General features: G+C 39.2%; 1 pseudogene; it reads left to right on the top strand.

Moving 5' to 3' along the window:
• Window positions 1-8,218: 8,218 nt before the first annotated feature.
• Window positions 8,219-16,153, top strand: LOC143668771 (inhibitor of growth protein 5 pseudogene; annotated as a pseudogene).
• Window positions 16,154-19,364: the final 3,211 nt, after the last annotated feature.

Raw genomic sequence — 19,364 nt, forward strand, 5'->3', positions numbered from 1 at the left:
AACTATGCTCCCTTTAGTACTAAGACCTCTAATATTGCAGATACTAGAGTTTCAGGGATAGAAAGAACAAAGTGGGTAATTGGTGATGGTAAGTGGGGACACTCCTGCTTTCATTCCTTGGCTCACAGACCTACTATTTATTCATCCTTCTCTTAGGAGCTGGCATAAAAGTTCTGTACAGGAGACATGCATTGAGGGAAGTGAGCAGATGAGTATGCTCAGAGCAGAAGCTCAAATACTAATGGTCTCAGGTCTGTCAAAAGCCATGCTTCCCTGCCAAGTGGAAGACTTCTGGCCTGCACTTGGGGAAACATGATGCCAACTTGCTGAGAAAAGTAGAGACCAGAGATAGGGACAGAGACTTTGGCATCGTTGAAGATTCCAGGTTCTTGGACCCAAGTCTTTCCTTTCTCCACAATCCCTTGTATCTAAGCCGGTTACAGTTTCTTTTCTATCTCTTTCAGCAAAAGCCCTGACTAATTCGCTCTTCAAATTTGCTGTGTGCCTTCTGGCTGCCCAGTCCTTCATCTTTGATAAGCAGAGGCTGAGGAGGAGCAGCTGGATGGGCTAGGGGACTGTATTAAATTCAGAGTACATCTCATTGTTGATAAGAAAAACTGTGAAAAGCAATTATGAGATGCTCCCGTGGAGTATACAGCAGGGAACTGATTAGCCAATCTACATAAAGAAAGACAAGTGGATTGGGCGGATGCTCTAAAGACTGTTTCCTTTTTGCATACATGGTCAATCATGGTCATAGAGGTCACGGAAGCATTGATGTGTCACTATTCCTAGTCTTCACCTTCTGAAATGCAAGGTTTTAGGTCTCTTACCTCTCTGGCTATCATAGAGAAAAACTTCAGGGGAGACTACTATCAAGTTTTCCAGACCATATGATAAGAAATCTCCTTTCGTTCCATAGTAATTTTCCCTAGCTAGCTATGCATTATAAATCTTAATGCTTTTATTTTCTTTAGCTATCAGTTTTTAAAATTTTTATTCTAATAACATATGTACAACCTAAAATTTCCCTTTCACCACACTGACATATTCAGTGCTGTTAATGACAGTCACAACATTGTGCTACCATCACCACCATCCATTGCCAAAACTTTACAGTCAACCCAAATAGAAACTCTGTGCAACTCAAGCACTAACTCCATATTCCCTACCCCCAACCCAGTTCCTGGTGACCTGTTCTCCAGACTCTGAATATGAGTTTGCTTATTCTAATTATTTCATATCAGTGAAATTGTACAATATATTTTCTTTGGTGTCTTATTTCACTCAACAGGATGTCTTCAAGGGGCATCCAGGTTGTTGCATGTATCAGAACTCAATTCCTTTTTCAGCTGGATAATATTTCCTAATTTTAAGTACACTTAGCCTATCCTTTACGGGATTAAGTTTCATATTAACAAACCCCATGATTGAGGGTTCAGCTTATTGCTTTGGTTGTCTCCACTGCTTGTGAGAATATCAGGAATTCTCCAATTGAGGAAGTTGAATTTTCCCCCTTTCTCACTATTCCCCCAAGGGGACTTTGCAAATACTTTTTTATTCACTGTTCAAATCACTCTGGGATTTACTGGGCATCACTCTGGACAAACCTACAAAATCTCATGCCCTACTCAAGGTTACATGTACTTATGGTGTTCAATTAAGCTGTCCACATAAGTTATATTAGGAAATGCACTAGTCAAAACATAAATTTTGTAGCAAATAAACATTTTTTTGCTTTAGTCTCACACATAAGTTCAAGTTTTAAAATATTAATTACCATCTATTTTCATCACTCTGCAGTACTGACATTCCTTTGTTCTTCCTCATGCAAAAACATTTTAAAATTTGTACATTTATTTGCTGTCATTATATACTCTAGGCATTCCTAGATTAAACCATCTCAGTCTTTTTTGTCTATCTTTCTTTCTGATTTTATTTATGCCCCCAGCCCTCCTCCCTCTATCATTCTCACATACACCTTCATTCAGTGTTTTAACATAATTGTATTACAGTTAGATAGCATTGTGCTATCTATTTCTGAATTTTTAAAGTCAGTCCTGTTGCACAATCTGTATCCCTTCAGCTCCAATTACCCAATATTTACCCTATTTCTATCTCCTGATGGTCTCTGTTCCCAACTAAAATTCTCCAAGTTCATTCACTAATGTCAGTTCATATCAGTGAGACCATACAGTATTTGTCCTTTTGTTTCTGGCTGATCTCATTCAGCATAATGTCTTTAAGGTCCATCTATGTTGTTACGTGCTTCATAACTTTATTCTGTCTTATGGTTGCATAATATTCCATCAAATGTACATACCACAGCTTGTTTAACCACTCATCTGTTGATGAACATTTTGGCTGTTTCCATCTCTTTGCGATTGTAAATAATGCTGCTATAAACATTGGTGTGCAAATGTCCATTTGTGTTCTTGCCCTCATGTCCTCTGAGTAGATACCTAACAATGGTGTTCCCAGGTCATATGGCAGTTCTATACTTAGCTCCCTAAGTATAGGGAGAAACCATCAAACTACCTTCCTCAGTGGTCATACCATTTTACATTCCCACCAATAGTGGATAAGTGTGCCTCTTTCTCCATGTCCTCTCCAGCACTTGTCATTTTCTGTTTTATTGATAATGGCCATTCTGGTGGGTGTGAGATGATATCTCATTGTGGTTTTGATTTTCATTTCCTAATAGCCAGGGGAGTTGAGCATCTTTTCATGTGCCTTTTGGCCATTTGTTTCTCTTCTTCTGAGAAGTGTCTGTTCATGTCTTTTGCCCATTTTGTAATTGGGTTGTCTGTCTTTTTGTTGTTGAGTTGAACAATCTCTTTATATATTCTGGATACTAGACCTTTATCTGATATATCATTTCAAAATATTGTCTCCCATTGTGTAGGCTATCTTTCTACTTTCTTGGCAAAGTTCTTTGATGCACAAAAGTGTTTAATTTTGAGGAGTTCTCATTTATTTATTTATTTCTTCAATGCTCATGCTTTGGGTATAAGATCTAGGAAACCACCTCCTATTATAAGATTTATAAGATATTTCCCTACATTTTCTCCTAAAAGTTTTATGGTCTTAGATCTAATGTTTAGGTCTTTGATACATTTTGAGTTAATTTTTGTATAGGATATGAGATATGGATCCTTTTTCATTCTTTCGCATGTGGATTTCCAGTTCTCTAGGCACCATTTATTGAAGAGACTGTTCTGTCTCAGGTGAGTTGGCTTGACTGCCTTATCAAAGATCCATAGATGAGAAGGTCTATATCTGAACACTCTATTCAATTCCATTGGTCAGTATATCTATCTTTATGCCAGTACGATGCTATTTTGACCCCTGTAGCTTCGTAATACACCTTAAAGTCAGGTAGCGTGAGACCTCCAACTTCATGTTTCTTTCTCAGGATATTTTTAGCTATTCAGGGCACCCTGCTCTCCCAGATAAATTTGGTTATTTTTTCCCTATTTCTGAAAAGTAAGTTTTTGGGATGTTAATTGGTATTGCATTGAATCTGTAAATCAATTTAAGTAGAATAGCTGTCTTAACTATATTTAGTCTTCCAATCCATGAACACAGTATGCCCTTCCATTTATTTAGGTCTTCTGTGATTTCTTTTGACAATTTCTTGTAGTTTTCTTTGTGGAGGTCTTTTGTATCTTTAGTTAAATTTATTTCTAAATATTTTATTCTTTCGGTTGCAATTGTAAATGGATTTATTTTCTTAATTCCCCCCTCAGATTGTTCACTACTAGTATATAGAAACATTACAGATTTTTGAGTGTTGATCTTGTAACTTGCCTCTTTGCTGTACTCATTTATTAGTTCTAGTAGTTTTGCTGTGAATTTTGAGCATATAGTATCATATCATCTTCAAACAGTGAGAGTTTTACTTCTTCCTTTCCAATTTTGATGCCTTGCATTTCTTTTTCTTGTCTAATTACTCTGGCTAGAATTTCCAACACAATGTTGAAAAACAGTAGTGATAGTGGATGCCCTTGTCCTGTTCCTGATATTAGGGGAAAGTTTTCAGTTTTTCCCCATTGAGGATGATGCTAGCTGTGGGTTTTTCATACATTCCCTTTATTATGTTGAGGAAGTTCCTTTCTGTTCCTTGTTGAAGTGTTTCCAACAAGAAAGGATGTTGAATTTTGTCAAATGCCTTTTCTGCATCAATCGAGATGATCATGTGATTTTTCTGCTTTGATTTGTTGATATGGTATATTACATTAATTGATTTTCTTATGTTGCACCATCCTTGCATACTTAGGATGAACCCTATTTGGTCATGGTGTATAATTATTTTAATGTGCTGCTGGATTCAATTTGTAAGAATTTTGTTGAGAATTTTTGCATCTATATTCATTAGAGAGATTGGTCTGTAGTTTTCTTTTCTTATAATATCTTTGTCTGGCTTTGGTATGAGGATGATGTTAGCTTCATAGAATTAGTTAGGTAGCCTTCCCTCCTCTTCAATTTTTTTGAAGAGTTTGAGCAGGATACACACAAATTCTTTCTGGAATGTTTGGTAGAATTCACATGTGAAGCCATCTGGTCCTGGACCTTTCTTTTGGGGGAGTTTCTTAATGACTGATTCAATTTCTTTATTTGTGATTGGTTTGTTGAAGTCATCTATTTTTTCTAAGTCAATGTTGGTTGTTCATACCTTTCTAGGAAGTTGTCCATTTCATCTACATTGTCTAGTTTATTAGCGTAAACTTGTCCATAGTATCCTCTCATCACGTCCGTTATTTCTGCGAAGTCAGTGGTTATGTCTCCTCTTCCATTTCTGATTTTATTTATTTGTACCCTCTCTTCTTCTTTTTGTCAATCTCACTAAGGGTCCATCAATTTTATTAATTTCCTCATAGAAACAACTTCTGGTTTTGTTGATTTTCTTGATTGTTTTCATATTCTCAATTTCATTTATTTCCACTCTAATCTTCATTATTTCTTTCCTTTTGCTTGCTTTGGGTTAGTTTGCTATTCTTTCTCCAGCTCTTCCAAGTGGACAGTTAGTTCCTCAATTTTTGCTCTTCCTTCTTTTTTATATAGGCTTTTAGGGCAATATTTTTCCTTCTTAGCACTGCCTTTGCTGCATCCCATAAATTTTGATATGTTGTGTTTCATTTTCACTTGCCTTGAGATATTTACTGATTTCTCTTGTAATTTCTTCCTTGACCCGCTGCTTGTTTAAGAGTGTGTTGTTGAGCCTCCATATATTTGTGAATTTTCTGACACTCTGCCGATTATTGATTTCCAACTTCATTCCTTTATGATTGAAAAAGTGTTTTGCATGATTTCAATCTTTTTAAATTTATTGAGACTTGTTTTGTAACCCAACATATGGTCTATCCTTGAGAATGATCCATGAGTACTTGAGAAAAAGGTGTATCCTGCTATTGTGGAGTGTCCATTATGGTTTTGATTTGCATTTCCTTAACAGCTAATGAAGTTGAGCATCTTTCTATAGGCTTTTTTGCCCTTTGTATATCTTCTTTGGAGAAATGTCTATTCAAGTCTTTGCCCATTTTTTAAAAATTGGGTTTTTTGTCCTTTTATTACTGAATTGTAGAGTTTCTTTATATGTTCTAGATATCAAACTCTTAGTGGTTATATAGTTTTCAAATATTTTCTTCCATTAAGTAGGTTGTCTTTTCACTCTCATGAAAAAAAGTCTTTGATGCACGAAAGTTTTTTAATTTTGATTCGGTACCATTTATCTACTTTTTCCTTGTTTCTTGTGCTTTGCTTAACACAGATCCTAAAGATGCTTCCCTATACCTTCTTCTAGGAGTTTATAGTCTTGTTTCTTATATTTAGGTCTTTGACCTAGTTTGAGTTAATTTTTGTTTATCCTGTGAGAAAGGGGTCCCAGTTCGTTCTTTTGTACGTGGATATCCAGTTCTCTCAGCACCATTTGTTGAAGACACTTTTCTTTTTCTACTGAGGAGACTCAGCAGCCTTGTCAAAAGCCTGTGGCCTTGTATATGCAAGTTGATTTCCAAACTTTTACTTCTATTCCATTGGTCTAAAAATGTATCCTTCTGCCAGAATATCCCAAAGAATTGAAAACAGGGACTCAAACAGGTACTTGTATACCAATGCTCATAGCAGCATTTTAACAATAGCCAAAAGTTGGAAGCAACCCAAGTGTTTGTCAATAGATGAAAGGATAAATGGAATGTGCTATATACACCCAACAGAATATTAATCAACTGTAAAAAGGAAAAATGTTTTGATATATACTACAATGTGGATGAATCTTGAAAACTTTATGTTGAGTGAAATAAGCCAGGCACAAAAGATAAATATTGTATGATTTCACTTATATGAAAGATCTAGAACAAGCAAATTCATGAAGATAGAGAGTAGATTAGAGGTAACCAGTGGCTGAGGGGAGAGGAGAATGGGGAGTTACTGCTTAATGGGTGCAGGGTTTCTGTTTGGGTTTTGAAAAACCAGTCTTGGCAATAAATGGTGGTGATAGAAGCATCACATTTGAATATAATTGATATCACTGAATTATATACTAAAAAAAGACATTACAATAAAATTAATTTTAAAAAGCACTTGCAGAAGTGAAACCATTGCCCTCACCACTACCTGAGACATGACATCCAGGGATGAAAGTCTCCCTGGCAGCCTGGGACATGACCCCCAGGATGAGCCTGGCCCTGGCACTGTGGGATCAACAATTCTGTCCTGACCAAAAGGGGCGGGGGGAGAAGTGCAACAAATAATGTATCAGTGGCTGAGAGAGTTCAAATAGAATCAAGAGGCTATATTGGAGGTCACTTCTATGCATGCATTAGTTAAGTTGAGGGTAGGGAATGCATTAGTTAGACATTACTACCTATCATAACTTGACAAACCCCAACCAAAACCATTCCAGCCAATCCTAAAGAATACCTAGGAAATTATATAAAATTCTACAAAGGTTCCATGCACTATGGTAACTCTCCAAAACCTACAACCTCCAGATAGGTCCCTGGACCAGATAAGTCCTGAAATGGAGTGGGGCCAGCCCTTCCAGAACATCAACTAGATCCACCCCTCTATCCCATATTATCGACAGCCCCTTCCAACATGAAAAAATTAGAATGGGAATAGCCCAAATACCCCTAAAGAGTGGGAGTAAGATCAAAGGTGATGGTAGAGTTATATACAGAAAAGGTTGGGTTTAATAAGTGACTATGATTATACTGATATTTCTTTTAGCCTCCAGTACCTTAGAGCAGCTAGAAATAAAAACCTAAAATGGAATTGCAACCCATACCAAACTCTGAAATCTGTTCCATAACTAATTGTTATGATGTGCTTTGAAATTTATTGCTCTATGTGTACATGTTATTTAAAGAGAAGGAGGAGTATAAAAGAGAAGATAGGATTTAACAAATGAGTATGACTGCTGCATCGTTATATTGATATTTCTTTTGGTCTCCAGTGTCTTGGAGCATCTAGAAGAAAAAAATGAAAAATTGTGCAACCGTAACCCATACCAAACGTTAAAATCTGTTCTATAACTGCTCGTTAACATGTACTTGGAAATTTATTGCTTTTCTGTATGTATGTTATATTTCACAATAAAAAAAAAGCAAAAAAAAAAAAAAGGCTTGGACATATGAAAATGCTAGAATGGGTTTAGTATGCAACACCAGAGAACCCACCAGCTGAATATATTCCCCAGGGAGGCCCAGAGGACTCCTTCGGTTTATGATAAGGCACAGTGAAGGGTCACCAGCCTCCCTGAAAGTTCAGAGATGGAATCTGATTTGGGACTTAGAAGACCCCAGAACATCAAAATCCAGGTGGCAGCACAGCAGAATTACCATAATGGGTGCAAAAAATAAAAAAGAGAAAGAAAGAAAAACTAGGGACCCTCACCTATAAGAATCTGTAGCTATATCTAAGGACCAAAGTAGTCTAAGGAGTGAGATCCATGGGTGACCATTAATGGCATTTTTTGAGTTCTGTACCAAGAAAAGTTCAAAAAGCTCGCAAGCAGAAAACTGATGTCCACCACCACAGTGGAAAAATTCATTGCCTCACCCATTTCCGGACCCAAGCCAGTTCTGAAACCCAACCTGTTATCAGGCCCTTTAAGTGAGGAGAAGATGGATTCCCTGGAGGGAAGAGGCTTTAATGTCACCATAAGGGAATAGAAGTGATTTCGTTGCTTAATTTCTTCCTAAAGTGGAAGAGAAAAATGCCCACGTTCAAGGGCTGTGGGTCTGAGTTGACACTGACCTCAGAGGATGCCAAGCGCCCACCCGTGGTAGGAGCACAGCTAGCCCCTGCCGCAAGGAGCCCGTCCAGTTGTCAAAGCTTTTCCTGGTGATAAACTGAGACGGGGTCCTGGTGGAAAGGAGCGTCCTAGCTGGTGCCACGTACCAGGCATTTGAAAAGCATGGCAGAAAGAGTAACCGTAAAGGTAATGGGATCCAGGGGCTATAGGTTTGGAAAAAGATAACAGAAGGCTGAAAGCATTTCAGAGGCAGTGGAAATCCAAGTGGGAAAACCTGTGGACCTCTTTGGTCCACATTTACAAGGAAATTCTCGTCTGCGTTAGGAGGCCAAAGACTGCTGAGAACCATGCCCAGGATTTAATCATCTGAGTCCAAAGTAGATTAAACTCCCAACCACGGCATGTCTGCTGTGTCAACATCAGGGCCAAGATTGAGAAGGAATGTGACTCTGGCATACGGGGTGGGGATGTCTGAGTTGATGGCCCCCACGAAGTCTTGAATTTCCAGGTTCTTCTGAACCCTTTCCAGGTTCTTCTGTGCCCTCCATGCCTATAAAAGTGATCAATCTTCTATACTAAAAGCAAGCACCCTTTTTGCTTGAAGACACTGCAGAGCTCTCTCTGCTTCAGGATATGTTCTCCTCACCCCCAGGATGTGCGTCCATCTGCCTTCCTGGCCACTAGGTAGCTAGCTAGATTTAAGATGCAGCATTACCCATCAGAGCTTGCACTAAGCCTTCTAAGGGAGAAAAGAGTTTTCAAAGATGCCTTGGAGCGATAAGATCTAGGTGGCATGCACCTGTAAGTACCAGAAGAGGATGCAAAGGACCCAATTCTTACAATACTTCATCAAGGGAACCAAAGCATAACTGTGGATAAGGGAGAGTTTATTAACCAGAGAGCACCTTTTAGAACTAAGGGACATAAGTCCCTCTCAAGGACCCCAGGAGATGGTGCAAACTCACGGCTAGGTTGACTTCCAGAACTATGATAAAGGAATTCCCATGCTAAGTAGTGTCAAAATACCAGAACTGCCATGGTGGACAGTGGGGTAATGGAGGGAAAGACTCAGGAAAGTGTGCTTGCTGGAGTGAGTGAACATACTACAGAAGTCTAGGAAATTTACTGTGAAGCACATACATCCCTAAGTTCATGGAGGCTCTCCTCTGCAGGCCAGGTCAGATGAGGGTTTTAGCAGAACTAGGCTTGCTGACAGCAAGGGGCATGTTATGACCCTGGAACAAGAGCGGCCAGGTGGTAGCGCTTGACTCTCGGAAACCAGGTGAACACAATTATCAAAGTCAGCAAAAAGGGCAGGCCACGATGGCTCAGTAGGCAGAGTTCTCGCCTGCCATGCCAGAGGGCCCGGGTTCCATTTCTGGTGCCTGCCCATGTTCTATATATATATTAAAAAAAGTCAGCAAAAAGATCCCAGTGTGGGCCCAAGGGGACCTGACCCTCCCAGAATTATGGAGCCAGGTCATAAAAGACAACAGCCCTAATGACAAAATAGATGGGCAGACAACAAGGGCATTACTCAATTTGCAGCATTAGAAGAAATCCAAGATGGGCAAACAGGAGACTGAAGATGGGGGTCCCAGTAAAAAATCAGTCATTGGTCCTGTTTCCACGTATGAGCCAGTTCTCCCACCCTGAACCCACTGACTGGGAGGAGCAGCAGGTCTTCAAGAGGAGACACCCTGCAAAGCTACAGCAAATGTGCAAGGTAATGATTTCCTTAGTCCTTCTCCAAAGGGGCCCAGTCCTTTAACTCGTAGACTATGCTTTGGCCACTATATGTTGCCAAGGTGATTGTTTCAGATCTATTGTATCAGACACAGGAGACCGTGGTCCCCTCTAATGCTTCCAATTTCTTAGGTTTTGATGATGAACCGTAATGACCACCCAGCAGGCAAGCAGAGAACTTTGAATTTAAAACAAATCATTGTAATACTTAACATAAGCTGCAGATGGTGCCTTAATATTGCTTTTTAGCATTTTCTATCTCCGTGCCTTCATTATTTAATTTCTCCCTGCTATGGGTGATATCCATCTGGCTACTATAAACCCAGTGAAGGAAGGCTGCAGTCATTGATTCCAAAAACGTTTTGAGTTGGTTTTGTATTAATACTGATGTGCAATCATCCTTTCTTTTTATTATTTAAAAAGGTGCTAATAAAAATTAATAATTTTTTCCACTAATAAAAATTAAAACAAATCATGAACTGTAATGGAATCTAGGGAGCCTTTTGTAGGGCTCCATCATTTTCAAATAAAGTAGTCATTTTCCCAAAATAATTCAACTGGTCATTCTCAGAGTCAAGAATCTGCTTCTAACTTTAAGTCCTGGGTTCGAATTAATCCAGCTACCCCTTTGTTGTTTTCTCATAGGCTGGGATAAATATTGAAGAATTTGCAAACAATCTTATTGGAGATACTCTTTAAAACTAGGTTGACAATAATTATTACCCTGGAATGGGCGGTGGGTTGTACCAACAACAAGCAGAAATGTCATCACTGGATTACAGCAAATGAGGAATCTGTTGCCATAGGGCAGCTGAGCCAGATTAAATAAGGAATGACAAATTTAGGAAACCAGGAAGTATTTGTGTCTAAGAAGTAGGGAGAAGCCATGGGGCATATGATTGCTAGTAGTGTCAATTTCCAGGCAGTGGGACTGGGGAGATTGCAATGCAGACCTGCGAGTCCTAACAATCTGTGTCTTTTCCTACGTGTGTCTTGAGGGTGTGGGGGGAAGACGTGGGGAGAGGTAGTACAGGATGTGTAAGGTGATAGCAGCTGTGTGATTCATGGTTATTTGTTTCCTGCTTAACTGTATATAACATTTCTGGGAAAATAGATGTAATTAACTCATCCATCGGCAGAGTAGGCAGTGGAACGCGCATCGTGAATTTCAGGGAAATCTCCTTGAATCACTTGACTTTAAATAAAATTTAAGTTTTTATTCTCATGATATCACTGAGTTTTATCAAGATGTAGGGTCCTGGGTGCTGATGAGATATTACCCTAAGGCAGTGTGAATCTCTCACTGTTTTGGTCACTAGTATGCTTTATGCTCTTAAAAACTATTGAGGACCCCAAAGAGTTTTTGATTATGTGGTGCATATCTATCGATGTTTATCATATTAGGTATTAGCACTGGGAAAGTTTTAAAATGCAAGAATACAAGTGTTCCAAGCAATGACATTGTCACACGTCCTTTAATGGCTGGAAAAATTCCACTGTATACTTGTGAGAAAAGAGAATGTGAGATAAGAGTGTAAAGGGCAAATAATATCTTAGTATTATGTAAAAAGTTTGAGTTAGACATTGCTACCTATCATAACTTGCCAAAACCCAACCAAATCCATTCCTGCCGATGGTAAAGAACAACCAGGGCATTATATAAGATTCTACAAAGGTTCCATACACTAGGGTAACTTTCCAAAAACCTACAACCTCCAGATGGGTCCCTAGATGAGTTAAGTCCTGAAATGCAGAGGGGCCAGCCTCTCCAGAACATCAGGTAGTTCCATCCCCCTATCCCATATTATCAATAGCCCCTTCCAACATGAAGAAGTTAGAATGGGCATAGCCCAAATGCCCCTAAAGAGTGAGAGAAAGATCAAAGCTGATGATGGAGTTGTACAGAGAAGACAGGGTTTGACTGCTGCATCATTATGTTGATATTTCTTTTAGTCTGGTACCTTAGAGCAGCTAGAAGTAAAAACCTAAAATTGTGGAATTATAACCCATATCAAACGCTGAAATCTGTTTTACCATTGATTGTTGCAATGTACTTTGAAATTTATTGCTTTTTTGTACATATGATACTTTTCACAAAAAAGAGAAAATAGAAGGAGGAGTATAAGAGAGAAGATAGGATGTAACACATGAGTAAGACTGCTGAATCGTTATATTGATATTTCTTTTGGCCTCCAGTGTCTTGGAGCAACTAGAAGAAAAAAAAATCATGGAACTATAACCCATACCAAACCTTAAAATCTGTTTTATAACTACCTGTTAAAATAGAGATTTATTGCTTTTTTGTATATATGTTATATTTCACAATAAAATAAATGTTAAAAAAAAAAAAGCTTGACCTCATGGGCCCTCTAAAAGGTGTAGTAGACTACCATGCATCCCCAAACTACTTCTGAAAACCACTGCCCTAGGATTAGCAGTCAAGAAGGAAGCAAAAGATAATCCCAACCAGAGAAACCAGGAAGAGGAGAAATAGTTTTAGTAGATAGAGTGGAAGGCAGGTCAGGATAAAGGGTGACAGAAATCTATTTAGTGTTGTTTCAGCTACATGGTATGGGAGCAGATCTGACAGTATAAAAATATTGGTGGGCCTGAATGTTTACACATTTTAATTGTTAAAAATTATTTCATCACAAAAGGAAGAAAGTACCTTCATCATGGTGGAATCTGGTAGATACCACATTAAAGAGCATTGTCAAAAATGAAACAAACTGGGCGGGCCACGGTGGTTCAGCAGGCAGAGTTTTCGCCTGTCATGCCGGAGACCCGGGTTCTATTCCTGATGCCTGCCCATGTAAACCAAACAAAAAAAAGAGAAACAAACCGATTTTAGCTGCCCCCCCATTGTCACAGTGAAAAATATAACATATCACCAATACAGTAGTCTTGTCAAAAATATTTAGATTTATTCTAACTATAAAGAAACAATCAGGCATATCCCAGATACGGGATTCTGTAAGACAATTTGGAAAGCTCAGTGTCATGCAAGGCAAAAAAAAAAAAAAAAAAAAAGGCAGTGTGGGATGGTAGACTATTCTAGATTAAAGGACACTAAAGAAATCTGGTAACTGAATACAATGAATGATACTTGATTGGATTCTGTATTGTGACATGTTTTCCCTATCTCACTCCCTATCCCCAGAAGAAAAGTCTATAAAAGACATTTTGGGGACAACTGGAAATAGTTGAATATATTCTGCATATTAGATAATATTATTGTATCAGTGTTAAACTTCCTATAATAATGGTATTGAGGTTATATAGGAGAATATCTTTGTTCTCAGGAGGTGTACTCTGAAATATTTAGAGATAAAATGACATGAGGTCTGCAACGTACTTTAAAATTATTTGGAGCAAACAACTGTAGATATATACATAGATAAAAATATGGATACATGCAAGTGTCTATAGAGAAGAGAGAACAAGCCAGTGTGGCAAATTGTTAACAAATGACTGAGGTAAAAAGTATGTGACTATTCATTATACCATTATAACTTTCCTTTCCAGTTTAAACATTTTTCAAGTAGAAAGTTCAGAAAAACTGTGAAATCCAAACATCAAAGGCAACATACTGGGGAAAATATTTGCAACTCAGATTTCAGAAAAGTAAGTAGTTTTCCTAAAATATGAAGAACTTCTAAAATCAATAAAGGAAAGATAAGCAACTCGATTAGAAATTGATGATGCATCTAAGCAGATAGTTTGTATGAAAGGAATATAAATGTCCTTTAAACATACGTTAAAGATGCTCAATATCACTCACAAGAGAAATGCAAACCAAAACTACACTGAAATCCCACTTTTCATCTCTCAGATTGGCAAAAATCCAAAAGGCAAACAACTGTTGGTGACACTGCAGTAACTGTTGGTGAGTTTATGGGGTAATCGGCAAGTACTTTTTTTATTAGAGAACTTGTGGTTTTACAGAAAAATCATGCATAAAATATAGAGTTCCCATATACCACCTGTGGTGGTTTGGAGGCTGTATGTACCTCAGAAAAGGTTATGTTTTAAATCCATTACTGCAGACGCAGACCTATTATAGATGGGACCATTTTTTTTAATTGTGAAAAATTACATGTATACAAAAAAAGCAATAAATTTCAAAGCACACCATAGCAATTAGTTATAGAACAGATTTCAGAGTTTGGTATGGGTTACAGTTCCACAATTTTAAGCTTTTCCTTCTAGCTGCTCCTAGATTCTGAAGACTAAAAAAAATATGTATGTATATATATAATGATTCAGTGGTCATACTCATTTGTTAAAACTTGTCTTCTCTGTTATAACTCCACTATAGGTGGGACTTTTTGATTAGGTTATTTCACTCGAGATGTGACCCACCTGATTCAAGGTGGGCCTTAATCCTTTTACTGGAGTCCTTTAAAAGAGATGAAATTAAAGAAGAGAGCACCCAGCATGGCCACTGAGGAAGATGACATACCCTGTGTCCTTCAGCATTAGCTGAAAGATCAAGACTCTTCCCTGCGAACTTCAAAGGAACTTCCAGCTGATGCGAGAGCTGGACCAGAGGACAGAAGACAAGCAGGCAGAGAGTGACATCCTGGCTGCAGTATAGATCTCAACAGGGAAGGCTCTTCCCCCAACCAGCAGATGCAGCATCTTCAGAAGGTCCCGTGTGCCTACAGCAGATGCGAGGAGTGCAGCGACTGACAAGTTGCAGCTGGCCATGCAGACCCAGGAGATGGCGGACAAGCACATTCGAAGGCTTGATGCGGACCTGGCATTCTTCAAAGCTGACCCGAAGGATAAAGAGAGAGTGCAGTGATTTTCAGAGTTCTAGAGGGAGAAGGTTGAAAAAAGGTCAGAAGGTAAAAAGAAGCTTTTGGGGTTGGGGGTAAGGGACGTCAGAAGAAGATACTCCCAAGAAAAAGAAGCGTAAAGGAGGGTCAGCGTTCACCCTGTTGGTGCATCTCTGGGACGAGCTGGGCATGAGGTGGACCCCAACAAGCCAACATACTTTCTGCGCCAGCAGGTATCCAGCTGGGAGATGATGTGCTGTGACAACCGTGACTCTCGGATCGAGTGGTTTCACTTTGCTTGTGTAGCTCTTACCAGGAAACTGAAAGGAAAATGGATCTGTCCACACTGTGTCCAAGAGGTAGACGCAGTAAGGAAGAGATGGTGTGCCCTGGATCAGAAGAGCAAGTTAATACATTCCTTCATTGAGATTGCAATACTTGGCTTTCATGGTAAAACTACCTTGTTTCTATTGATACTGAACAACTCAATGGCCACTTGTAATTCTCGGTATTAAAAAAATAAACAAGCAAATGAAAAACCCAACCGAAATCTGTTTGGCACAGAGGACGCATACCTGGAAACTTGTCATGGTGACTTTGTTCCCATGACTTTTTTTTTTAAATGCAATTTTATTGAGCTATATTCACATACCATATAATCATCGAAAGTGTACAATCAGTGGTTCACAGTATCCTTATTTAGCTGTGCATTCATCACAACCGATTTTTGAACATTTTCATTGCTCCAAAAAATAATGATAAAAATAAAAGTAAAAAAAACAACCAAAAACATCCCATACTCCTTATTCCACACCGCCCCCCTCCCAATTATTTTATTTCTTGGCTATATTTTCTTACTCATTTATTCATACACTGGATAAAGAGAAATGACCATGATTCTTTTTATACAGACTTTTACCCCGGCGCTGAGTGGGGTAGCCACCCACAGAGACCGAGGAAGGGCAGGTGGGCGTTGGCTGCCACGCTACTGCCATGAGAAAATGTGGGGGACGAAACGTTTTAACCTGCTTCAGTGTCATCCCATCGCAATTTGGGGTGTAAAATCTGTGTTGTCCCTGTGTAAAACTGGTTCATACAGCGTGGGTCCCACATTGCTTCTCAGCTCCTCCGTAAAGCTGCTGTCACCTAGCCAGGCACATGGGTGCGCGTGAAAACGGCTCAGGGCTGGCCTTGGTTCCCCGCTTCGGGGCCCGGCTGGGATCCTGACAACAGGGACCCTGCGCTCGCGGTAAGCACGGTGTGTGTGAGCCGTGAAGGTTTGGGCTCCTACCGGGAGGTCTGCCTGGAGGAGACAGCTCTTCACTGGCCGTGGCTGCTGCGCCACGTGACTAGCGCCGTGAAACTGTAGCAGCCTGCTCGAGTTTCGTTTATCTGGGAGTCCCTGATGTCTTTCCTATGAAGATGAGCTTGGCATTCAAGCGTGAAGGTAAAGTGGAGCTGAGATATGTGTGAAGTGAGTCTTCTACAATCTGATCATTTAGTCGAAAAGCTCTGTTTGTGCCGCGCTTGGGTAGATCAGCAGCGTCTGTCCAAAAGGACCACACCTTGGGTGGTTTCATTTGTGAGTTTGTTGTGACACAGGAGTAGTTCTGGAATGACAGGGGTGTACTTTCTATTTAATCAGCATTCACCAAACCGATTCAGCACAGTCTTTCTGAGGCATAGTTGGGGGGAAATGGCAAACATCAGCTCTGTCACGATAACCTTTGTGATGGCCGGAAAGTGTGGCTTCTGAAAGCATCCTTCCATGACCAGAAACCTTCCATCATGCATCTAAATAGTTCAGAGGTGACCACAAAGAGAAGAAAGAACCAAATAGAGACCCACCAAATAGAACCAAGAGAAGAAATTCCCAATTTAAGAATCTGTAATTTTCTTTATCAGGAAGGTCATATGGAAGAATACACCTGTAACCTTCTTCTTTTTTCTTTTTTAACATCTCTTATTGTGAAGTATAATATATACACAAAAGAGTCATGAATTTCAAAGTATATTATAACAAGTAGTTATAGAACAGATTTCAGAGTTTGGCATGGGTTACAGTTTCACAGTTTCAGGCTTTTCATTTTAGCAGCAACAAGATACTAGAGACTAAAGGAAATACCGATGTAATAATTCAGCAGTCATACTCATTTCTTAAATCCTATCTTTACTGTTGTAACTCCCCCTTCCTCTTTGATTCTCCTCCCAATCTTTAGGGATATTTGGGCTATGTCCATTCTAACTTTCTTATGTTGAGAAGAGGGGTCAACAATATAGGAGAGGGAGATGGAACTGGTTGATGATCTTGGAGAGGCAATTCCTTCTCAGTTTCAGGACGTATCTGGCCCAGGAACCAAGTGGAAGTTGTAGGCTTCTGCAAAGTAATCTTGGTGCATGAAACATTTAGAGAATATCAGATAGAACCATAGGTGTTCTTTAGAGTTAACAGGAATGGTTTTGGTTGGGATTTGGTAAACTGTGGAAATTAGCAGTATCTAGCTGAAGTTTGCATAAGAGTAGCCTCCAGAGTAGCCTCTCTACTCTGTTTGAAATCACTTAGCCACTGATACCTTATTTTGATGCATTTCTTTTCTCCCTTTTGGTCAGGAAGGCATTGCTGACCCCACGGAGCCAGGGCCAGCTTGTCCCTGAGAGTCATGTTTCATGGTGTTGGGAATGTTATGTCCCACATAGAGGTTTGGGTAATGATTTTACTTGCAGAGTTGGGCTTACAGAGAAGGAGGTCACATTGGAGCAACAAAAGAGGTTTTTGGGAAGTAACTCTTAAGCATAACTATAGATAGTTTTAGCTTCTCCACTGCAGAAATAAGCTTTACAGGAGGAAGCCTCAAGAACAAGAGCTTGGTCTATTGACTTGGGTGTCCCTAATATTTGAGACAGTATCAGGGGTTTCCCTGGTGGTAAATCTTAATAGTTATCAATTTTTTCTTCAGTCCCTCAAGATACTTTGCCAATACTTTTTTTCCCCCAATACTTCCTCCCCCATTTTTTTTGCTACATATGCTTATGTCGTAGACAATTTGATTCTACATAAATTTGTAATATTTATTATATTGATTTGAGACTGATAGAATATTAAATTGCATATAAGAGTCTCACATATTTTTCTAGCTCTAAATTTTTTTTAACTTTTTTATTGTATAGTATAAAAATATACAAAGCAAAGAAATAAAAAAGCAATAGTATTCAAAGCACTCTGCAATAAGTAGTTATAGGACAGACCCCAGAGTTTGTCATGGGCTACCATATGATCCTCTCAGATTTTTCCTTCTAGCTGCTCCAGAATACAGGATGCTAGAAGGCTTAAATGTTTTTTTTTGTCATCACAATCAACTTTTGCTCTTTTTCTTTTGTGAAAAATACCATATATACAAATAAGCAAAAAATTTCAAAGCACAACACCACAATTAGTTGTAGAACATATTTCAGAGTTTGACATGGGTTAGAATTCCACAATTTCAGGTTTTTACTTCTAGCAGCTCTAAGATACTGGAGACTAAAAGAGATATCAATTTAATGATCCAGCATTCATATTCATTTGTTAAATTCTATCTTCACTGTATAACTCCACCATCACCTTGGTCTTTATCCCTCACTTTAGGGGCATTTGGGCTATGGCCATTCTAAATTTTTCATATTGGAAGGGTCTGTCACTAATATGGGGTAGGGAGATGGAACTATCTGATGTTCTGGAGAGGCTGGGCCCTCTACATTTCAGGACTTATCTGGACCAGGGACCCACCTGGAGGTTGTAAGTTTCTGGAAAGTTACTCTAGTGCATGGAACCCTTGTGGAATCTTATATATTGCCCTAGGTGTTCTTTAGGATTGGCTGGAATGGTCCTGGTTGGGGTTTGACAGGTTATGATAGGTAGCAATATCTAACTGAAGCTTGCATAAGAGTGACCTCCAGAGTAGCCTCTAGACTCTATTTGAACCCTCTCTACCACTGATACTTTATTAATTATACTTCTTTCCCCCCTTTTGATCAGGGTGGAATTGTTGATCCCACAGTGCCAGGGCTGGATTCATCCCTGGGAGTCATTTCCCACATTTCCAGAGAGTCTTTCACCCCTGGATGTCAGGTCTCACAGAGGGGGGTTGGCAATGATTTCACTTGCAAAGTTGGACTTAGAGAGAGAGAGAGGCCACATCTGAGCAACAAAAGAGGTCCTCCAGAAGTAACTTATGCATGCCTATAGGTAGTCTAAGTTTCTCTGATACCTATATGAGCTTCAAATGAGTAAACCTCAGGATCAAGGGCATGGCCTATTGATTTGGGTGCCCCTAAAGTTTGATACAGTATCAGGGGATTCCCTGATGGTAAGTTCTCCAACATGGCAGGCAAGTTCCAAATTCTTTCTCCCATCCCTCAAGGGACTTTGTCAATACTTTTTGATTATCTCCTTAATATACTCTAGGATATATCCAGGCATTACAATAATCTATGCAGGATTAAAGGACCTCTTCCTTATTCTGGGCTCCCTGTGTTTCAGTTGTTCAAATAAACTATACAGATAGGTTGAATTAGATTAGGCACTATGGAAAATTTCAGTT

The sequence above is a fragment of the Tamandua tetradactyla genome, chromosome 25 (genome assembly GCF_023851605.1).
Source record: "Tamandua tetradactyla isolate mTamTet1 chromosome 25, mTamTet1.pri, whole genome shotgun sequence".
Taxonomy (NCBI): domain Eukaryota; kingdom Metazoa; phylum Chordata; class Mammalia; order Pilosa; family Myrmecophagidae; genus Tamandua; species Tamandua tetradactyla.